Source organism: Benincasa hispida, chromosome 2 (assembly GCF_027475165.1).
Source record: "Benincasa hispida cultivar pf3 chromosome 2, pf3_genome.v1.1, whole genome shotgun sequence".
Classification (NCBI taxonomy): Eukaryota; Viridiplantae; Streptophyta; class Magnoliopsida; order Cucurbitales; family Cucurbitaceae; genus Benincasa; species Benincasa hispida.
In genome coordinates, this window is record NC_143479.1 from 37,552,248 (window position 1) to 37,576,768 (window position 24,521).

Here is a 24,521-nt window from a genome sequence, read left to right on the forward strand (position 1 = left end):
ATGGGTCTTAGTTTATTAGATTTAGACTTTCATTCAATTTATGAGATCAATAACAAGTATATTGATTATAGAAAATGTTTATTTTACAAACTGTGAGTTTTTAGGACATAAAACCCAACATGTATCCCTTGTCAATTAATTTGTGCAGTTGAACCTTTAACTCCTTTAACTCAGCTGGCGCCATTCTTTACGGTGCCTATGATATGAGAGTTGTTCCTGGAATTAAGTCAATAGTGAACTCCAATTCTCTATCGGGTGGCAATCTCGATAATTCCTCAAGAAATACATCTAGGAACTCATTTACCACTAAAACATCTTCTGGTTTCAGCTTTTTCTCATGAGCAATCACAACATGAGCCCAATAAGCCTTACATCCCTTGCTCAGTAGCTTCTTAGCTTTCACTGCTGATATCATACTTCCTACAGTTAATCTTTTGCTTCCTACCAGGATTACGTCCTGGCTGTTTGATCTCCTGAACACGACCTCTTTCTTGTAACAGTCCACTAAGGCACGATATTTACTTAGGAAATCCATCCCTAGGATGGCATCAAACTCTAACAAATCCAAGGGAAGTAAATCAACATAAAAATCCTGACCATTGATCAGCACCTCACAATGTTTATAACATTATGCTACTATTATCACATCTCCTATAGGGGTAGAGATATATAACTCTTCAGACATAGGCTCAGACAACCTATCTATACTAGATGCAAACATGCTAGATATAAATGAATGTGTGGCACCAGGGTCGAATAAAACATAAGCAAACTGTCTACATAACATCATACTATCAGTCACAACATTTGGATACTCTGCTTCCTCCTAGTGTGTCACGACATACACTCGCCCTTTCTGTTGGGGTCGACCTACGACACCCTTCTGCTTGGCACCACTTGATCCTTTACCTTGATTTCCAGTGCCCTTCGATTGGTTAACCTGTGTTGTTGGGGCTTCCTTGTTCACCTGGGGACAATCTCTCTTCAAATGCTTTGCTTGACTACATTGGAAACATACCCCTCTTACACTATAGCACACTCCAAGATGCCTCTTGCCATAACTAGGGCACATTAGTTTCCTATCTGTACTGGCTACAGACTCACCAGCTCGTGGCATCTCTGGTCGGCTGACTGCAATGGCCTTGGGTCTTGATCCTCTTTCTAGATCCCTGCCAACTCATATCCCTAAATTGACTTCTACTAGACCGACGTGCAACTGAGGGTCAGGATCCCCTATCTCTTGGCCCTACTACAGCCTCACCACCTCTCTGCAACAGCTCATCATCTGCTAAACTCCACTCCATTCGTATTGTTGTTTCTACTAACTAGTTAAAGTCTAACCAATTAGCCGTAGATGTCACCGGAGTTCTAATCTCTTTCCTCAATCCTTGCTCAAACTTCCTACATATATCTCTTTCCTCAGCAATAATCGGCAGAGCATACTGTGATAATTCTGTAAATTTCTGCTTGTATTCTGCCACTGACATTGTTCCCAGTGTTAGTCTAAGGAACTCATCCCTTTTCGCATCTCAAAAAGAGTTGGGGTAATACTTCTCTTCAAAGGCCTTCCTAAACTCAGGCCATAACAATGAATTCGTACTGACTCGTCTAACGGATACTACCTTCCACCATTTCTCTACTTGTTTCTGCAGTAAGAATGTGGCTAATCCTACCTTCTTGTCTTCTAGGCAGCCCATAACATTAAAATATTTTTCAATTACATCCAACTATACCTCAGCTTCAGCTGGGTCTGCTGTACCTTCGAATGTCACAGCCCCTAGGGCCTTAAGCCTTTCAATACTATACTTCTTCTCTAGGTCGGCCCGTACTGAGCCTACACTGGCTACCAATCTCTGTGCTATTATATCAAAAACTATATCTTCTAGTGGAGGATCTATCCTCACCTGGGGAGTACTAGACTCTCCCTCAGACGTCATTTCCCGACTTCCTTGATCTACTACCTTTCTCTTTCTTCCCGGTGGGTTCTTCCTAACCTCAGGGCCTCTAGCGGTAGGGTCAGTATTCTTGTCTCCTATGTGCTTGCGTTGTCTGCCACTTTGCCTCGACTTTTCACCTTTTAAAATGTACACATGTCAGGGACTCACACTTTAGGGACTTAGACTTATGCATCAACTCTCCCTCTCATTCCCAAAATCTTATGCTCTGATACCAACTTGTCACACCCCCTTCCCAGATTATCCTATGAACCTGGAAGAAGATGCGATGGTAGCAGTTACTAGCCTTATTGCTAGCACTTACCACCTTTACTTTCTTATTTCACTCTTGAAGTGCCAACCTGATAAACATTATTAACTTATACAATTAGCTCACATTCGCAAGGCTCAACATAATTCTATATGATCACACGTTTAACAACATTGACACAATATCTACAGATAAAATATTTGTAGTTGGCCCAAACTTTACTAACAAAACCCTGTTTCCCCTCAAAACATGTGTGCATCGATATAGATCATTAACCTAAAATGTTTTAACTAGCCGGGTCTTTCAGTGGCAAGCAACAACAGGATCAACCTTGAGGAATTTGACCACTACTTGTGAAAGGAAAACATAGGAAAACTATGAGCTAGTTGCCCAGTGAGTGACTATAGAAATCATATTACATCACGCTTCACATTATTATTAAACATGTAAACATACTAGAAAAAATTTCAAGCAACTTCCTTTAAAGTACGAACATAGTCTTCATCAAACTTTTGAGAAGAAAACTCAATAAACATCAATAAACATCATTAAGCCTTAGTTGAGAACGAGCATATATCGCTCTAGCTCCCAACATTTGTATCTGGCCAAAAGATCCATACTTCAACCTCTCATTCAAAACTACCTACGTGCACGTGGAGTTTACTAAGTATCATCAACACCTTAGGTATTATTACTGAGGTACCTTCTCTTAGTCCTTCAGTACAAGGTTTTTCTCTAGCATCAAATCAAGCTTTAAAAGTAAAACATTTACATTATGAATCATTCAATCATAGCCTTTATCTGGAAACGCATGCTTCATCATAGAAACTTAACTTTTGTAATGAATTTACATATAATCTTGGCATGCGATAAAACATATATATGCTGGAGAAGAAATGCCATGCAATTCATAAGACATTTGTCGCTTAAGAACGTATAAACTTATCACCAAACATTACCGAAATTGCATAGTATTTTATGCACAAACATTGAAAACATTAAGTTCATTTTAGTCACTCACAACTCGTCTAGGCTCTTAATGGTTTGTAGGCTTCTCCTAGCTCCTCTTGGCCTGAAACTACATAATTCCTTGTTAGAATCCTTAGAATTCATATCAAGATGCTTCAAATAGTTTGTTTACTAGTGAAATCTTCATCAACAATTTCACCAATACTAACGAGACTATCATCATGAGCGAGACCTTTCTAATGGGCGACATCATCCTCATGAGCGAGATCCTCATGAGCAAGATCCGCATGAGCAAGATCAAGCACCACATTAGCGAGACTTACCAACACTAGCAAGATTCATACCAACACCAGTGAGATTCAGCCTAAAAATTCAGTGAGATTCTCCTTCTGAGCGAGATTTAGCACAAAAACTAGCGAGATTTACATCTTCCTTTTCACGCTCTTGCTCTCTCGGGTGAGCTGCTTCCTTGATCTTTCCAAGCAGCTGCCTGTTTACACACCAAATTCCTGTTTCGAATTAAAAAAATTATAACTCAAAATCCAGAACTCTTTTCAAGAAACTTCCTTCTACAAACTTGTTTAGAATTGAGTTAACTTTCTTACCTTAATTGTTCAGCCCTAAATTCCTTATAGTTTGGCATGGCTTCCAATATTTACCACTGGCTCTGATTAATCCGAGCACATGGCTTTTCTGCAATTTCTTCACTTTTCGACCTTCTTCCTGTGCGATCTTTCTCCAACAATCCAACAACAGAAACTCGATTCTCACAGCTTTCAAATGGCACCAAACTCACTTAATTGCTCGAGTTAGTTGCTAAAACCGAGCTTCTGAAGTTTATTTTCCTTTTTATACTTTTGACTACCTCCCATGTACAAATTATCAAACCACCACCTCACCCAGTAATGATTAAGTGCATTTCGGCCAAAATTAATTAATTAATTAATTAATCTTTTTTTCTCTTCTTTTCTTCGTAATTCCCTGTATTAAACAATAATTTCACTTATTAATTATTTAACATATTATCCTCATGGCTAAATATAATATAGGAAATGTAAAATTCGGGGTTAACATCAACTCCATCATGGAATACCCCAAAGCGGAAGCAATCGAATGCAATTGTGTCGCTAATTTTGTTTTATAAAACATAAAATTCAGAGGGATGAAAACATGGATAAACAAAAATATCATTAAGCATGCTACTCTACTAAGAATTAGAGAGAAGAAAAAGAAAACGAAAACTTACCCTTGAAGTCTCACTTCTTTGCGTTCTTCTCCAACAACATGAACAATCCTCTACTTCTCTTGATCTCCCAAACTTGGGACCACAAACACAACGAAGAGGATAACCAAAAGGAAAACACCACAAATCTTCCTTGTATTCTCAAGGATGAGGATCAATAGAGAGTGTGTAGGCTTCTAATGCTTAATTTTGGTAAAATGGAGAAGAATTTTCAAAGAGAATTTTTATGTGAAACTATTTCACATTTTGTTATCTCTATGTTATCACATAATAGAGAGAGAGAGAGATTGAGGGGAGTTATCAAAATAACTCTCTGTCCCCATTATATATATATCACTACCCACATTACTTGACGCTTGAAATTTTTGAGTACTTGTAACATATAAATTTGATGAAAAACGTCAAGAATAATGAAAAAAGAAAAAGTGGATGTTGGAAGAAATTTTTGGATTTTTTTTAATTCCATTTTACTTGACTTTATAAACGAGAAGTAATTTGTTGTTTATTTGTTTTATTTTCATATAAAAAAATAGAGATTGGCAAATATTTATAGATTTGTTCATTCCGTTTTTACTTGACGCTTTATAAACGTCAAGTAATTTATTATAGGTTTTTATATATTTAAAAAGCCCTTCACATTGGTGATCCATGTCGTGCAAAACCCTCCATCTTCATTTTTTTTATTTTTTCATTTTTCAATCGCTTCTGTTTGGGTTACCTTGAAGTCGCCGCATATCGAATCTTTTGTTTTCCTTCACATAGTCAGTGCCTTCTTGTTGCTGTTGTAGTGCCTTACGCCATCGGTTCCTTCACATTTTTAAATCAGTCTTTTCTCAAGGTATCGACGAACTTTCGATTGCCTTCATTTTTGGTTTCTCCATATTTTCTTCTGCGATCTCCTTCAAGAGAATATAATAATTCTCAAAGGTTGGGGCTTTGTTGGTTAGAAGATGAGATAATAATTTGCCCAATAGGATAATCAAAGACAGTCGCGTTTAATCATTGAATTTTTTCACGAACTGATTGTGAGAACTAATTTGTGCGGTAAAAGTTTTCTTGAGCGAAGAAAGAGAGAGGAAAAAATGGAGTTTTCAAAGGCCATTCACCATGAAATCAGAGGGACCCAGAATGATGCTCTTTGATTTTGACTCCAAGACGTGAAGAGCGATTTCGTCAGACCTCTTTTTGTCAAAGCCCTCTATGAAACTATAACTTCTCATCTCAATTTGTCTCAGTTTTTTTCAATCTAAGTTACCCTAATTGATTTCTATATGGGTTGGTCTCTTTAGTCATAAATTGGGTTCCGTTTTTGTAAATTATTGTAAAGTGGTGGTGGTGAGAATTTCATTTCTTCGTACTAAAATATGAATGACAGTGATTTATCTTAGTATCCAATTCAATAGCTCTTACTTTTTTGTCAAACTACTTCTTTTTTCTTTTTCTTTTTTAATTTTTCACTTTCACCTTTCATTATTTTGTTTCAAATTTAATTCATTACCCCTAGCAATTGCAATAATAATAAATCATTGCTTCAATTACAAATTTACTTTCTATAAGTGTTTTTCTTTGCCCAATAAACTTTTAGTTATATATATGTTTATAGATTAGGTGGTTTTTACAAATTTCTCTAATATTTTTTATTCTACTGGAACTTTAAGTAGTGACCATTTTGAATTTACATGTCATCAACCTGTTAGCACACTAGAAGTCCTGGAGGTGGGGTGGAATGCTTAGGAAAAGCACTGAAAAAGTCTATCCGTCTTTGATTACAACGTTTGTGATGTTTCTCCCTTGTTTTTTCTTTATTCATTTGCTAATAGAATTCTTGCGAATACATATAGGTGTGTTTTTCCACTGGAGATGGATTTGGAAAAGAAAATTCTTTCTATCCATGCCAATTTTTCTTGTATAGATATTGTATCACTTTTGGTGTGTTATAAATTGGAGCACATTTTGAAAAGCTATAATGCATCATCTGCAATTCTGTATGGATTTTAATTTGTTTACTGATTCTTCCAACTCATGTATCAATCAAGCATATCTATTGAAACTGGACTGCTTTCAAAAAAAATATATATATTGCAATTGAGCTACTTTTATTACACCTTCATAGTTTAATCACTTTTCAACCAGTAAGATACGAAGATTTCTCGGAAAGATTCTTGCAAAATCAACCAACCATTTATAGAATCACAACACTAGATACAAAGTTAAAGTAACTTAAAGTAGTGTATCAAGTCTTCTTCTAAATACTTATGATTTCACTTCAAATAATGCAGATTGAGTATTACTAGTTTACCTTTGTCGTTTGGATGAATGGTTGGAAGGCATTGGATGTCGTTGGATTGGTGATTCACTTTAGCAAATCCATGACCAACTAGATGGGGAAAGATTATCAAGCCTTCGATACTAGTTTTAATATCTTTTCTTGATTTGGTTTATGGTAGTGTTCTAACATTACTCTTTGTAATCATCATTCATAATTTCATATATGGAGAAGAACATGATTTTCTTTGTTGTTAAACTAGTGGGAATTTAGTTTTCTTTGTTAATGACATAAGATTATGAATATATATTATTTGTTCATATGGTTAATAAGATTAGAAATGTCGTTTATTTGGTTGATGAATACTGTTTGTCTAATATATATCAATGTGATTATTGGATCTCAAAATAGGAGCAATTATATAGGTAATTTCTAATAGTACAATTTTTTTAAAGAAAAAACACATTCAAATTTGACAAGCAAAACGTATCAAGTATTTATTAAGTTGTCAGTTTTTAGATGTTAAGAAGAAATTACATTTGATAAGTAAAAACTGTCAACTTATGAAAACTTTGATCCATAATAAATGTAAAAAATGTAGATACATGACACTTATAATAAGTTGACAAATCTCATATATTTGACAGTTATAACATATCAAGTAAATTACAGCTTCACTTTCGTTAAGTCAAAAAATTCTCTTATTCTTGATACTAAATTACTTGACATTTTAAAAAACGTCAAGTAACACTAATACTTGATTGCGAAAAAATGTCAAGTAGTGCAGTTTTTATAGTAGTGTATATATATATATATGTATATGTATTAAACTATATGTTTTGTCACATTTTGATATAACCTATAATTTATATTATATCAGTCATAATATAACCTATAGTTTGTTATTCTCTCAAATAACCTATCATATTAATATTAATATTAATTTTAACTTATAGTTTTTATATGAATCATGTTCATAAAATTAATATTTGATTCATATTCAAATATTAATTTCTCTCATTAACACTTTTTTATTATAATGTAACATATATATTATATTAATTATATCTCATATAATTAATTTTCTAAAATTAATTTGAAAAGTTCAAATTAATTCAAAATTAATTTGATTCTCATTTATTCTTAATGAGCTAACAAGGGGATCTGATGGACTTATAAATTGAAGCTCAAATGAATCTTGATTAATTAATTAAACTTTTTAGTTAAATTAATCAACCTTCATTAACTATTGGTTACTCTACTAAATACTGATAGTTGCACTCTAAGTATAGCTAGGTCAAAATTATCGTTTTACCCTTGTAGTTACTTTTATCTTCTTAGGTACCACCGATCTCTCTAATGAACAATTAGTCATAGCTCAACTATAATTAAATCTCTCTTGGGTCAGGAGAAGGTGTGGCACATTCAAGATCCAGAATCAGTCCTTAAGGGAGCAATTCATCTACTTACCTTAAATTAGGGAAGGATTGAATTCCTTCTTGTGTAGTTGTATTCCCAGCTCCCCAATCAGACGAATTCCCAAAATGGTATGCATATTGAGTCGACGAAACTGGACACTCTCACCTATGGAAATCAAAATATCACCTTCATAGGCAGGAGTTCACAACTCACTCAGGATTAAGGTCAAGTCACATATGGTCATCTTGGTGAAATGTAAGTCTCTTTTAGCAACGGTGTCAAGTAGTTCTTTCATTTCGTGATCTAGTCTTATACAAACTCTTTATATAGGATACCCTCACTCACATATCTCCACATAAATTATTAAGATTAGATCATTTCCAGCATGTTGTAACAATTATAATAACTATAAAGCGGATCGTACCCATAGTGTCACTAAGATAAGGTACCTAGTCTGATCCATCTACCGTTCAAGTTATTACTTAAACAATCAATCTATATGTCTCCATAGACATGCTTAATTTACATCTAATAACCATGGATCTTAGTTTATTGATTTTGTGTTAATGCAACTAAATGTCAAATATACTACAACTTATTTTATTAGATAAATAATATGTTTGTATCATACAATTTACAAACTATAAGACCACGAGATTTAGAACATCAACCCCAACAGTCTTTCACTTGTCTTAGAGCTAGTGAGGTGAACAAATACAAAGTAAAATTACAAGGTACAATACACAAAAACAAGAAACTAGGGCATACATTACGCGCCAGAAAAAATCTTCCACTTACTCTATACTAGATGGGGCCTGTCTCATATACTTAAACTCTCCAGGTGATCCTGAAACACTTTAACCGTGAGTTTTGTAAATTGATCACCAACATTATGCTCCAAAGAAATCTTCGTGAAGATTACATCCCTTCGATGCACAATCTACCGTATAAGATGATACTTACGCTCTATGTGTTTTCCATGCTTGTGGCTCCTAGGTTCCCTGGAATTTTTCATAACACCACTATTATCACAACAAAGAATGATGGGCTTTGACATATCTGAGACAACTTCCAGATCAGTAAAAAAATTTCTAATCCATACAGCCTCATTGGCAGCTTCACAAGCCACTACATACTTTGCCTCTACGGTAGAGTCAGCTATACAACTTTTCTTAGTGCTCCTCCAAATTACAACTCCTCTGTTAAGAGTGAAAATTCATCCTGAAGTGGATTTCTTAGAATCTCTATCAATCTAATAATCAGATCACTGTATCCTATAAGGATCAAATCCTTAGACTCATACTTAAGCATGTAGTCCCTCAATTTATGAAGATACTTGAGGATGGTTTTAACTTTTGTCCAGTAATATAATCCTATATTAGACACCTACTGACTATCCCCACTACATAGCAAATGTTAGGTCTAGTACAGAACATTGCATACATTATGTTGCCAACAACTGATGCATAGGGGATCTGTTTCATTTCCTCAACTTCTTGAGGTATCTTAGGACACTGTTCCTTAAACAAGAGAATTTCATCCCTGAAAGGTAATAAACCTCTCTTGGAATTATGCATCAAATATTTGACAAGAATCTTATCAATATATTATGCCTGAGACAAGGTCAACATTTTGTTCTTACGATCCCTAGAACAAGCTGCGTCTCTCCCAAAACTTTCATTTGGAATTGGGTCGCTAACCATTGTTTTACATCAGTAAGTAGATCTAAATTATTTTCAACGAGCAGGATATTGTCCATGTACAATACTAGGAAAACTATTGAATTGTTAATGATTTTCTTGTAAACATTAGGCTCAACAATATTTTGATCAAAGTCATAATATTTGATAGTAGTATCAAATCTTATATTCCAAGATTGGGATGCCTATTTCAGTCCATAAATTGATTGATTAATCTAACAAACCTTTTGCTTTTAACCTAGGAAAATTAATCCCTCTAATTGTTGCATAAAGATGGTCTCCTCATGATTGTCATTCAGAAAGGCAGTGTTGACGTCTATTGGTCAAAACTCGTAGTCATAATATGCGGCAACAAGCAGGAGTATCAGATAGATTTTAACATGGCAATAGGTGAGAAAGTTTCCTCATAGTTAACTCCTCCAACCTAGGTATAACCTTTGTCACTTGTTTAGTCTTAAAGACGCACCTTACCATCTGCATCTCTTTTTCTCTTATAGATCCACTTGCAACCTATAGGTTTAACTCATCAGGTCGATCTACAAGATCTCATACCGAATTGAAATACATGCACTATATTTCGAGATCCATAGCTTTGATCCATTCATCTTTGTCCATATCTTCCATTTTCTATTTATAGGACAATGGATTCTTAATGTCGCCATCTTGGATGACGATCAGGGTTTCTGTTAAACACATATAACGAATAGGTGCGTTCGCAACCCTCCCACTACATTGATGCTTCCTCAACGATTGAGGTGGATGTGACTGACTAGATGAATTGACATTTGGTGTAACAATTGGTTGAGAATGTCTTAACTCAGTGAAGGAATAATTGACTACCCCTTCAATTAGCTGTTATTCTAAATCATTGAAGCATCATTGCAAAATTAAATGATTTAGGGTTCATCATTCTGCTAAAGCCATATTGGATTTAGAAAAGTTATGCAAAAATCTAATAAATACCAATTTATTTATTTGAAAAATACGTTTAATAAAGTCCTTTGAATGTTAGCCACTATAAAATTGACCAAAAAAAAAAATACTATACGACATGGAAAAAATATTCTTAACACTATTTTCGTAGTTCATGACCTAAATTTCATCTTGACTGAGGAATGTCCTCTAGTCTCATCTCCTAATGTAACATAAAATGTTTGTGATACATATGAAAAGTGAACAAAGTCCAATGATATGATCCTAGTTTACATCTTGGCAAGCATGTATGATATCTTAGCCAAAAGGTATGAGAGCATGGTCACTGCATATGAGATCATGCAATTTATTGCAAGAATTGTTTAGGCGAAAGTCCTCACAAATCGAGTAGAATGGGGCTGTTATTGAAGAAAGAAGTAATGTCAGCTTCCGCAATGTAATTCAGTCCTTATTGAAAGCCAAAGGATATGAAGGGGAGGAAAATTTTGGCAACTCTAAAATGGTTCATCATAGAGGTTCGACCTCTTGGATAAAATTTAGAGTTTCTAGAAAGGGGAATAAAGTTAATTCCACTACTCTCCATAAATGAAAGAATTCCAAAAATGATAAACGTGACTTACTTGTCTTGAAAACGTGTTTAGTGGAGAATGATGTCTCTGCCTAGATAATTGATTCAAAGGTCACTAATCACGTTTGTTCTTACTTATAGAGAATTAGTTTCTGTAGGCACCTGGAAACTGAAGAGTGGACTCTTCGATATGGTTGGAGAGGTCGTTTCTGTTGCTGCTGTAGGAAGCCTCAAGTTATTTTTAAACAATAAACAATATATGTTATTAGATGACGTATATGTTATTCCTAAAATTAGGAAGAATTTAATTTCAGTTTCTTGTTTCATTGAACATAGGTATTTTCTTTCCTTTGCTGAGAATAAAGTGTTTATTTTAAAAATATAATTGAGATTTGTTCTATTTCATTAGAAAATAACTTGTATGTACTAAGGTTTTTAGTTACAAAGGTTATTCTAAATACTAAGATGTTCAAAATAGCAACAAAAATAAAAAGACAAAGAATTTCTCCTAAAGAGAATGACCACCTTTGACATCTAAGATTAGGTCACATTAATCTCAATAGAATTGAGAGAATTGTTACACATTATCGTCATCAACTTTTATACTCCCCTAACTAGGTACGTGATAGATTAATAGTAATTTAATGTTACAAGTCTAATTAAATATACAATCTACCGAATTGAACATTCAATCTAATATTTATTGATGGCCAAATAAAATCAATTAAAATAATGACATCAAAAGATAAATTGTTATGCAATTCCATGAGATTCTTAAATATTAACCCAAATCCATATGTAAATCCAACAACACCCTTAAACAAAGAGTCTAGCACTCATGACTCTCAAGAACATATTCTCATACAAAATCAATAACATTCGAGTAGAAAAAAGAAAGAATCATAGAAAACCCCATCCAAAATGCTCCTCCTTTGGTAGAAATTTTCACTCTTCTCTCTGTTAGAACATCGAGAAGTTGAACATTCTCCACAATCGATCTTCACTCACTACTCTTAGGTAAGAACTCTCTCTTTTTGTCTCAAAATTAGGTTTGAATATCTTCCAATTAGTTCAGAATCGTCCCTTCTGTGTTTAGAATTATTAAATTGATCAGAGGGTGGAAATTTTGTACAAAATCTTTACCAAAATTATCAAAATTTTAAATTATGGAAAGCCAATGTTGCCACGCTTCGACATCAATGTTGCAATGTTGGTCGGATTCTGCCAAAGCATTGCAACACTCATCCTTAGCGTTGAACCGCTGCCTCCTAAAGTGCAACTACTACCTTCTGTCGTTAAACATTGCTTTACGTCGTAGCATTGCAATGCCCCCTGCCTTTTGATACATAGAATTTTTCATCTCTTTTCTTCACTCCCAAAATGATAGGAGTTTCGGAGTCCTCTTCCATGTCCAGCACCATCAAATCTGCAGGAAAAATAAACTTGTCAACCTTGACTAAAACATCTTCAACAATAACTCGAGGATATGTCAAAGATATGTCAACTAGCTGCAAAGAGATCGTAGTCAGTTTCACTTCTCCAACATTAAGCTGCCTGGAAAGAGATAAACAAATCAAATTAATGGAAGCACCTAAATCACACAAAGCTCTATCAACAGTCAATGAACCAATAGTGCAAGAGATAGTAAAACTCCCTGGATCTTTGAGCTTTTGTGGTAACTTTTTTTGCAGCACAACACTGCACTCTTTTTCCAGACCAATCATTTCATATTTCTTAAAGTTATTGTTCTTTGATAGATTATCTTTCATGAATTATACATATTAGGCATTTGTTCTAAGGCTTTTAAAAATGGAATATTAATATCCAACTTCTTAAAAATATCTAGAAACTTAGAAAATTGCCTATCTATTTTTTTTTTTCCTGAAACCTCTAAGGATAACGAATATTATTAGGCACAAAAGGTATAGGTGAAAAAGACATACCTGAAGATGATTCTGGTTTACTTACTTTTTCCTTTGGTTACTCTTCCTTTGCAACTTCCTTAGCAACTTCCTCAGTTTCTTGCATTTCACTAGATTCATCATTAAGCTTTTCCACTTCTTTTTCAAGTGGTTCATCATCATCGCCATCTCTCAAATGAGTGGCCAACTTTTTTCCACTCCTCAATGTCAAAGTTTTACATTCCTCCTTTAGATTCTTCTTAGGACAACTAGGGAATTTTTCTTTTTGCATTGTCTGCAGAGAAGTGGTAATTTGACTAAGATGGACCTCCATGTTCTGAATTGCCATCCTATGAGCTTGAACTGTGGTCTCTAAATTTGTAGTTTTTTCTCTAGATTCCTTTACAAATTCTAACATTGCCTCCTGTAGAGAAGATTTCATCTCTTAATTTGATGGTCTTGCACTATAGAATCCAGGTGGTGCCTGCAAAACATTTTATTGTTAGCATAGAAAAAATTTTCATGATTTCTTAAATTAGGATGATAGTACGTAGGAATTTGTTGGTGGTCCATTTAATGTCCTCTGTCAACATAATTGGCTGTCTCACTCTCCTGTCCACCCCAAAAATGTTGAGATTATGCTACCATGGTTGCTTGAGAAGTTATTGATGATGAATTTAATGATTGTCCTCTTGTAACCAATTTAGAGAAAGTGTTAATAATTATGGTCAATTGAGTCTGAATAGCACTTACCTCATCAAGTCCTTACACACTGACAATTTTGGTGGTGGAATCTTTATCACTTGGCCAATTATAACTCTAATGGCCATGTCCTCCAAGATACCATAAGCCTCATTAATAGTTTCTCCAAAGATCGATCCCCTAATAGTATCATTTAGAATGGAATAGTGTTACCATTCAACCCATTATAAAATAATTAAATTTTCAAGCAATTGGGATATCCATGTTGTGGACATGTCATCAATAAATCCTTTTATCTCTCCTGACATTCATAGAGTTGCTCATTAGGCTATTGAGAGAAAGCTACAATCTCAGATCTCAATTTGGATGATTTGGTGGGCAGATAGTATTTGTTCAAAAAGACTTGAGCTAGTTCATCCCATGTTCCAATGGTCTCTAATGGAATTGATTCAAGCCAATCCTTAGCTCTATCCTACAAAGAGAAAGGAAATGATCTCAGTCTTATGGTATCATTAGAAACTCCATTAATTTTTACCATCCCCCAAATTTCAAGGAATGATCTCAAATGCTTGTGAAGATCTTCAATAGGGTGATGGTAGCGCAAGCGTACGCGTCAAATTATAGTATAGTAAAATGGACAAGAGACCGAGTATTGTCCTCTGAGGAATTGGTTTGACTCTTTTAGCTATTCAGAGATTCTTCTAATTTTATTTAGGGGATCGGACTATGACGAGAACCTAACTAATCTAATCCTAAAAAGCAAGAAAAGATAAAACTGAGGTGAAACTAGACAAAGACACGTTCTAGGGTATGATTTCGTTAAGAATTAACTAAATTAATTATTTTGACCTTAGATTGATTCATGCAAATTATAGATCTGGGAGTCTTTTATCTAATTATCCTCTCTCGAGCTCAGCCCTATCTAATGACTAACCTGAAGGAACTCTTAACTAAGAGCATCCATGAGCGCGTTCAGATCTTTCGGATTTCATTGTGACCGAAATACCACATACACATTCTAATAAACAGTTATGCAATTTACACTAATTAAAGACATGCTATGATAAATGAAATATAAGGGATTGAGGTCACATACCAGTTGAAGACTCTCTTCAATTCGAACTCAATGTAGCGAAAGAACCTCTACGTTCTCTATCGCTCAGCAAAACAGTCAGCTACGTTAGCACGATCGTTTACACAAACGGCAGCAACACAAATAAGCATGAGGAAGCAAGAGCGGGGACGACACCACCACTTAGAGCCCTTGGTATTCTCAGAGTGAGAATCCAAAGCGTTGTCTTTGTTGAATTTGGTAGAGGTCCGGGCTGATCGTGTAGACGATAAGCAAGTGGGAGAGAAGGCTATCGTATAGCGAGTGCTTATCGTTTAGAGAAAGCTACACAATCGTGTAGGAACTAAGCGATCGTCTAGTAATAGGTAAACGATTATTTAGAAAACATGGCACGCTAAGTGATCGTATAGTAAAGCTAAGCGATCGTTTAGAGAAAAGCATGCGATCGTTTAGACGCGAGGTGTGCGATCGTTTAAGCGATGAAGCTCTATTGTATAAGCTTTCAGCTAAGCGATCAAAACATTTTCACACCAACTGTGAATTTTTTATGAATTTTTTGCCAAATGAAATAATTTTTTATTTTATTCATCGGTTACAATAACCGAATACTGAGTTTCCCATTAACGCACGATCGAGGAGAAGAATTTGTCCAATTATCACATAATTAACCAATTTAATTAATAAATGAATATAATAATATTATATTCTTACACAATAGTTTGATATCATATATCTACTATAGTAATTTCTCCTCCACTTGATATAAATCATATTTAAATCTAATTTCCTCCAATATAATGTATCTCATAGATTTAGTCAATTATATCATATATAATTAAACAGTTCAATTATATCATATATAATCGAACTCCTTCTTGTCAATTTGAACATTTCAAACTGATCTAAAAACTTATTCTTGACTTTATCCAAGCTACCTAGGGGACCTTATGGACCTGTGGCTCGAAGCTCTAGCGGTACATGAATAGTTGACTAAACTCTTTAGCCATGAGATCCACCATCCGTTAACTGTCAGACATTCAACTAAAGACCAACAGCTGAACTCTTCTTACCACAGATATGTTTCTGTGTCCATCAGATATAACTAATCATGAGTACGATGACGCTTCACAGATGCTTGTAAGTACAGTTGGGCCAATTTACCTTTTTCCCTCTATATTTACATCTCTCTCCTTAAGTAGCACTGACTATGTGTGAACACCTCTCAGGCCAAGAGAAGGTGTGTTGCGCCATATCGTTTAAGTTCTAGAATCAGCCTTTAAGGGAGCTATCTATCTACTTGCCCCTACCTCAGGGAATGAGTGAATTTCATCTTGTGTAGCTGAGTTCCCAGCTCCCAAATCAGACGAATCCCCAAAATGGTAGGTTGGAATCGGCGACCTGGCCACTCACACGCATACAAATCAAAGAACCGCCCTCAATGGCAGGAGTTCCCAACTCACTAAGGATTGAAGTCATGTTACCTATGGTCATCCTAGTGAAGTGAAGACTCTGTCATGAACGGTGTTATATAACAAGACGTTAATACTTCATGGTCAGGTCTTATACAAACTCTATGTATAGGAAGCTCCCACTCACATGTCCCCTACACGAATGTTAAGGATCAGATCATCTGTGACAAGTCACAATAGTTGTGACCATTCCACAAAGTGGTCCGCATTCATAGCGTTACCACGATAAGGTTTCCCTCTTATATCCATGTACTACAGACCATTTTGGTTATCACTTAAGAAATGATCCACTTGTATGTCACCACATATATGCTTCAGTTACATACTGATAACCAGGGATTTTATGTTTATTGGTTTGTGGTAAAGCAAATAAAACATACAACTGAGCAAAAACAAGATGTGAAGTAAAATATCATATATTATACAACACAAGCATTCGTACAAACTATTTACAAACTACAGGACATGAGACTTTTGGGCATCAACCCCAACAATCTCCCACTTATCCTAAAGCAAAGTGGGGTGTACATGAAACTAGTACAAAACAATAAACTAGGGCATAAAATCCCAGTATAAGAAAATCTCCCACTTGCCCTAGTCCAGCCACAGACGATCCTGTAAATCCATGCTCTGAAGGTGACCCTCAAACACTGTAGCCGTGAGGGCCTTTGTAAACGATTCAACAACATTGTGCTCTAAAGCGATCTTCGTGAGAATCACGTCCCCTCGATGCACTATCTCGCGGATCAGATGATACTTTCGCTCTATGTGTTTTTTGCGCCTGTGACTCCTCGGCTCCTTGGAGTTCGCCATTGGCCCACTATTATCACAATATAGGGTAATATGCCTAGACATATCTGGAACAACTTCCACTTATATCAAGAACTTCTTGAGCCAAACGACCTCCTTAGCAGCTTCGCAAGCCGCTACGTACTCCGCCTTTATAGTGGAGTCGGCGATGTACCCTTGCTTAGTGCTTCGCCATACTATAGCTCCTCCGTTAAGAGTAAAGACTGGCCCTGACATGGACTTGAGAACGTCTTTCTCAGTCTGAAAGTCAGAATCCGTGTATTCAGTAAGGATCAAATCCCTAGATCCATACACGAGCATGTAGTCCCTCGTTCTCCGAAGATACTTGAGGATGTTCTTCACTGTGGTCCAGTGACCCTAGCCTGGGTTAGACTGATACCTACTGACTATGCCCATAGCGTAGCAGATGTCTGGACGAGTACAAAGCATCGCGTACATCAAACTGCCAACGGCAGACGCATACGGGACTCGTCTCATCTCCTCAACCTCTTGAGACGTCTTAGGACATATGTCCTTAGACAAAATGACTCCATGCCTGAACAGCAGTAGGCCCCTCTTGGAGTCCTGCATCGAGTACTTAAGCAATATCTTGTCAATGTGTGATGCCTAAGACAGTGCTAACACTTTATTCTTACAATTCCAAAAGATCTGTATACCTAGAACAAACTGAGGTTCTCCTAAATATTTCATTTAGAATTGGGTTGCTAGCCAGTTTTTAACTCCAGCCAGTAGACCTACATCATTCCCAATGAGTAGTATATCGTCTACATACAACACTAAGAAGACTACTAAAAGGTTGATGATCTTCTTGTAGACACAAGGTTCATTAACGTTTTAGTCAAAGCCATATGACTTGATCATAGTATCAAACTGTATGTTCCAAGATCGAGACGCCTATTTTAGCCCATAAATGGACCGATTCAACTTGCAAACGTTTTTCTCTTAACCTTGGGCTATGAATCCCTTGGGTTGCACCATATAAATGGTATTCTCAAGATTGCCATTCAGAAAGGTCGTCTTGACGTTCATTTACCAGATCTCATAATTATAATAAGTTGCAATGGACAGAAGGATGCGGATCAACTTTAACATGGCAATAGGCAAGAAAGTCTCCTCATAGTCGACTCCCTCTACTTTGGTATAACCCTTTGCCATAATTCGAGCCTTGAAGGTCTGTACCTTCCCATCAACACCCCGTTTGCACTTGTAGATTCTTTACAACCTATAGGTTTTACCCCATCAGGCTGATCTATAAGATCCCATACTGAGTTGAAGTACATCAACTCCATCACAAGATCCATGGCCTTGACCTATTCATGGTCTACATTCTCCATTTCCTTCTGATAAGACAAGAGATCCTCAACATCGCTATCTACTACAATAGCAAGGATTTCCGTGAAACATAGATAGCGAACGGGCGGGTTTGCAACCCTCGAACTACGTCGAGGTTCCCTCAACTCTTGAGGTGGAACCGACCTACTAGATGAACACCCATCAACAACTCTTGCTGATGTAGCAGGCTCTTCAACAACTCTTATTGATGTTTCAGTAGTTTCATTGGAAAGCTCACGCAACATGACTTTACTTCGTGGACTGTGCTCCCTTATATAATGCTCCTCTAGGAAAGTAGTGTTCCTTGAAATAAACACCCTATTTTTCGATGGATCATAAAAATAATCCCCTTGTATACCTTTCGGGTAGCCTACAAAGAGGCATAACCTCGACCCGGTTCCAACTTCTTAGGATTTTCCACAAGCACATTTGCAGGGCAACGCCAAATGCAGAAGTGACGTAAACTAGCTTTACGCCCATTCTACAACTCCAGAGGTGTTCTTGCAACACTCTTGGAGGGAACACGATTGAGTATGTATACCGCAGTCTCCACTACGAAACCCCATAACGGGTCTGGTAAGGAAGGGTAACTCATCATCGAACGAACCATGTTCAATAAGGTTCTATTTCTCCTCTACGCTACACCATTCTGCTGAGGTGTACCCGGAGCTGAGAGTTAGGATATGATTCCATGTTCTATCAAATAGCCTTGGAATCCCAAGTCAAGAAAACTCAGCACCTCGATCCGGTCGAAATTTTTTAATCCGTTATCCAATGCATTTTCAACTTCAGCCTTGAACTCTTTGAACTTTTCAAAGCATTCAAATTTTCGTTGCATAAGATAAACATACCCATACCTAGAGTAATTATCAGTAAAACTGATAAAATACTCATAGCTACCTCGGGCTCGCACATTCATAGGACTACAAAGGTCAGAATGTACTAACTCAAGAGGCTCCTTGGCTCTATAACCTTTTCCAGTAAAAGGTCGTTTAGTCATCTTACCCTCAAGGCAAGACTTGCACACCGGTAAAGAATTTTCTTCTAACTCACTTAGAAGTCCATTCTTCACTAATCTCTTAATCTTATTGAGATTGATGTGCCCTAAACGAAGATGCCAAAGATGGGCATTTTCTTTTGGAGAAATACGTTGACGTTTTGTTTGAGTTACGACAGTTTTAAACAATTCTGTGTTATGGAGGGAATTAATGGCTAACGGCCTTAGCACATATAAATTAGATTCTAGATTTGCTGTACAAATAATAACACCATCTTTATAAATAAATGCTTTATCCACATTAAAAGAAATAATGTATTTCATTGCAATAAACACTTTACAAAAATGAGGTTCCTCTTAAGTTCGAAAATAATATATACATCATTCAAAACTAGAAACCTATTTTGTAAAGCTAACTGGAGCCCTCCCACTGCCACAGCTGAGACGACGTGCCCGATATCTACTTGCATCGTCATTTGACCAGCCTCCAACTGTCGCCAAGATCTAATTCCCTGAAAAGAAGAACAAACGTGGTTAGTAGTGCCCGAATCAATTATCCAGGCAGAATCATCATTCTCCACTAAACAAGTTTCAAGTACAAGTAAATCATATTTACTATTATCTGCCTTGGCGGCCTTCCTCTCTTTCAGACAGCAAGGATAGTTCCTCTTCCAGTGTCGATCCTAATTGCAGTGGAAACACTCCCTTTTCAACCGATGGACGCCTCCTTGGGGCGACAGACGACGGGTTAGAAAGCATCTTCCCTTTTCCATTACCACCCTTCTTCTTCTTCCCCTTTGTAGAGTTAGAAGTAGAAGGTGCAAACTTCATTCCTGAGGTCGAACCTCTATGGAATATCCTGGAGGATGAAGCAACATTTGCCTCACCCTTCTTCCTCTCCTTACTTTTCGTAAAGATTGGTAGGTTTGCAACTCGTTGAGGAAAGTTGTAAGGTTATATTTCACTTTGTTAAGAATCACATTACTAACAAAGTGTAGGAAGCTCTTCGACAAAGAATGCAAGATTATGCTAACCTGGCTGCCTTCATCAATGGTAGACCTATTGAAATGGAAGATTCTTCAACTCTACCACATTGAAATGGACCATCATGTTAAGCACATGTTCATGAAAAGAGGTGCCTTCTTCCATTTTGGAGTTGAATATATACTTAAGAGCTTCATGCATAAGCTGTTCAGACAGTTGTCCAAACATCCCCCGGAGGAACTCCATGATCTCACATGCTGAGACCATAGGCTCATGTTTCTTGGCAAAGACTTCAGAAAGACTCGCCAAGATGTAGCCTTGGGCCTTCTCATTTGTCCGTGTCCATCGCTTGTATGCCTCCCGAATATTTCGAGCGGCATTGGGAGCTGGAATAGGAAGACAGACCTCCATAAAGGCGAAGATGAGATCCTTGATGATAAGCATCATCGTGATCATGTGTTTCCATGTCGAAAAGTTATCACCAGTTAATTTTTCGGTGCTAAGCAAAGCTAACGTGGCTGTGGCCATTTTAAAAAACTTGTTGTTGAAAATACGAACAAAACTTTATTATATTTTGCTAAACCACATTTAACCAATTAATTCTACAAAATAGTTTTAAGTACCCTAAGTGAAAAACTTCTATTTTGCAATGATGCCCAGTGAGGCAGGACAAACGTCACCAGTGGGGTGATCAGATGCCCCTTCACTTGGATGAGACATTCTCAACGATTAGGCAGAACCGACTCTTGGAACTGAACCTAACAGCTACCATTTATTTGGTCCATAACTGTTAACCTTTAACAATTTTGCGTAAGTGTAACCCTTCGCTTTCAATGCCAGAGTCCTACCCTAATGAGCCCACCGTAGGGAAGAAGCATATTAGGACAACATATTAGGACAAGAGACTAAGTTACCTTATCCTCTTACAAGAGATCAAATAAAGAAACACGCAAAACTGCCATCCTTTAAGGGGACACTCCTAGGGTGCCTCGAGGCGATGCACAATAACTTTATTCAATCCAACAAGGGAGACCAAGGGATATGCTGTCATACTTCCTGTTCCCACTTACTATGATCACTCTCTCCATCCACCTTGATATTGACCTACCCAAACACCATCCGCTAGGGGGCGCTGAAGGTGCCTCGAGGTCGAGGGTAGATCTCACGGTGTGGACTATTTAGGAAAAACGTGAAAGGTTTAAGTGAAACATCTTATGCCCCAAGTACCTCCCACTGAATGTTCTACCTAGTGGTTCATTAACCTAGACAATCCGACTACTGATTTTAGTCTAAGTCATGTTTTTAAGTCCGCTCATAAATAACTTTTGTCTATAAAATATGAACAAGTTCAAATAGTCACATTTAAACACTTTAATGGACTGTCCTTAACTTGTATGCATACACCAAATCTATTTAGTTCACCTTTCCAGGTAAGTTCCCTGGTTGGGGTGTTACGTTTCCATCAACTTAAATACCCCAGCCTAGACAGAACCCACCTTAGACAAAAAGTCCCTTATAGATAGATTTACTACACTTTGACCTTTTATTGGTCAATTTAATCCTATTAAACTGAATAAAAGATTAAAGCCTTAGGGTTGTTAATCATATTAGAACCGTGATCTTAGGTCTATGTCATCCAAGTTTAAACATTTTAAAACATGAATTAAACCTAAGTGAGCATGCATGTCTTTCTTATTACTTTTAGTTCTAATTTCTCTTTAACCTTTAAAAAGAAACAACTAAAAAACATCGCGCACAACTAGGTGTTTATAATGCTTATAAAGAAACCTATGTGTCATACTTCATGCAATGTCTGGTCATTACTATACATAACTTTTATATATGCGTAATAATCAAGCAAATATGCTTTCCATTCACCCTTATATTATAACAATTGATTGCCTAGATGATCAGGCTTCACAACCTCGTTGTCGTTTAAGTGATCGTTTAGCTTTTGCACCTTCGTCTAGTGTGCGCTGGGCGATCATTTACCTTCAACGTTTACTAAACGATGGAGTTCTCCTGGCGGTTCAAGACCCGGTTCGCTTATGAACCGATTTGCTCAATGAAAATGTAATAGATAGGGTTATTTCATTCCGATTTTTTGTAAAGAATCATCCCAGTCCATTAATCCTTGGTTTATTACATGTGATATATGGTATTTATATGTCATATGGTATGCACATATAGTAAATCCCACCATAGGTTATGCATTAGTCATGCATCATCTCTTTATTGTAAATGTTATAATTTAGAGAAGCATGATTTAATTATGTAAGAGCATACTCATGCATCATATAATATAAGAGTTATATTTATGCATGCATAAAAGCATTGACATGCATCATCTTTATATTAATGCGACAAAAGGTAAACGATTTATCGTGTGTTGCTAAGCGATCATTTAGTCGGTTACTAAGTGATGAAGCTTATTGAGCTAAACGATCGTCTAGTGCGTGCGCACGTTAAACAATATGCAAGCATCCCATCGTCTACATGACTTGATACTCAGCGATCGCTTACCCCATCGTCTACACGACCCGATCAACCCTTGATCATCTTCTTCCTCCTCAAAGAACAACAACCCTTGCTCTGATCTTCTTGACGAACAACTCAAGACTCAAACTAACTTTGAATTACAGACTCGGTAATGATTAATAATGCCAAAAAAATGCAGGGGCCTTTACAACCAACTAAAAATGTAAAAGAATTAAATCAAACCAAGGCTAAAATCCCAGAAAACTCCATTAATCCGCACATCCACAACAATTTAACGATTAAACAAAGTAGATATGCACCCACCAAGAATATATATGCAATTCGTTGCAACAATGAAATTGGAATATCAAAACCTGGCTCTGATACCAATTGAAGGAACTCTTAACGAAGAGCATCCATGAGCACGTTCGGAACTTTCGAATCTCATTGTGACCAAAATACCACACACACATTCTAATAACAGTTATGCAATTTACACTAATTAACGACATGCTATGATAAATGAAATACAAGGGATTGATTTCACATACCAGTTGAACACTCTCTTCAATTTCGAACTCAAGATAGCAGAAGAACCTCTATGTTCTCTATCGCCTAGCAAAACAGTCGGCTACATCAGCACGATCGTCTACACAAACGGTGCAACACGAACAAGCAGAAGCAAGAAAGATCGGGGATGACACCACCACTTAGAGCCCTTGGTATTCTCGGAGTGAGAATCCAAAGCATTGTCTTTGTTGAATTTGGTAGAGGTAAGAGGAATGGGCTGATCGTGTAGACAATAAGCAAGTGGGAGAGAAGGCTATCGTATAGCGGGTGCTTATCGTTCAGAGAAAGCTACATGACTGTGTAGGTTTTACTAAGCGATCGTCTAGTAATAGGTAAATGATCATTTAGAAAACACGACACGTTAAGCGATCGTATAGTAAAGCTAAGCAATCATTTAGAGAAAAGCGTGCGATCATTTAGAAGCGAGGTGTGCAATCGTTTAAGCGATGAAGCTCTATTGTATAGGCTCTCAGCTAAGCGATCAAAACTTCTTCACACCGATTGCGAATTTTTTTCGAACGTTTTGCCAAATCAAATAAATTTTCGTTTTATTCTTCGGTTACAATAATCGAATACTGAATTTCCAACTAACGCACGATCGAGGAGAAGAATTCGGCCAACTATCACATAATTAACCAATTTAATTAATAAATGAATATAATCATATTATATTCTTACCATATAGTTTGATATCATATATCTACTATAGTAATTTTCACTCCACTTGATATAAATCATATTTATATCTAATTTCCTCCAATATAATGTATCTCATACATTTAGTCAATTATATCATATATAATTAACCAGTTCAATTATATCATATATAATCGAATTCCCTCTTGTCAATTGGAACATTTCAAACTGACCCAAAAACTTATTCTTGACTTTAACCAAGCTACC